At 41.4% G+C, this 614-nt stretch overlaps 1 non-coding gene across 1 annotated transcript; it reads right to left on the bottom strand.

Moving 5' to 3' along the window:
* Positions 1–321: 321 nt before the first annotated feature.
* Positions 322–394, bottom strand: TRNAC-GCA (transfer RNA cysteine (anticodon GCA)). The gene has a single exon. It is a non-coding gene; the product is annotated as a tRNA-Cys (tRNA).
* Positions 395–614: the final 220 nt, after the last annotated feature.

Below are 614 nucleotides of genomic sequence, written 5' to 3'. Positions count from 1 at the left end.
CAAATTGGACTTCAGAAACGAAGATGGTAATGGAGAAAATAAAATCAGAGCTGTGTTTGAACTAATCTGAATTTAAATGAAATGCTAATGGCACGGGCAACGTTCAAAAAAATGTAAATTAAATTATGGTTTATTTAAAGACGCTCGTAACTGCAGAGGTTATATCAGCGTCGCCGGTGTGCCGGAATTTTGTCCCGTAGGAGTTATTTTACATGCCAGCAAATCTACTGACATGAGAATATTAAAGATATTTTTCTATCAATTTGTCCTACAGAATAATATCTGTAATATTGACAATTAATATTTGAGGAGAAAAATTCGCTCCGGCGCCGGGGATCGAACCCGGGTCCTTGGTTCTGCGTACCAAGCGCTCTGACCACTGAGCTACGCCGAATTCAATCCACAGCACCGGATCGAACTCTTCTCCTTCAATGTTTCCCTCTTGGCCTGACTCCAAGTTAGGCATACATGTTGACGTTTTCTGTCCAAGTCAACTGCCATTATACAAGGGGCGCACTCAGCTGAGTGACTTATTTGGCCGGGATTCCGCAGTTAAGTGCACAGTAATCTGTACAGAAATACGCACTGCTAGCTATGAGAATATTAACGATATA

The sequence above is a fragment of the Periplaneta americana genome, chromosome 17, assembly GCF_040183065.1.
Source record: "Periplaneta americana isolate PAMFEO1 chromosome 17, P.americana_PAMFEO1_priV1, whole genome shotgun sequence".
Taxonomy (NCBI): Eukaryota; Metazoa; Arthropoda; class Insecta; order Blattodea; family Blattidae; genus Periplaneta; species Periplaneta americana.
This window is presented reverse-complemented; position numbering and strand designations above follow the sequence as displayed.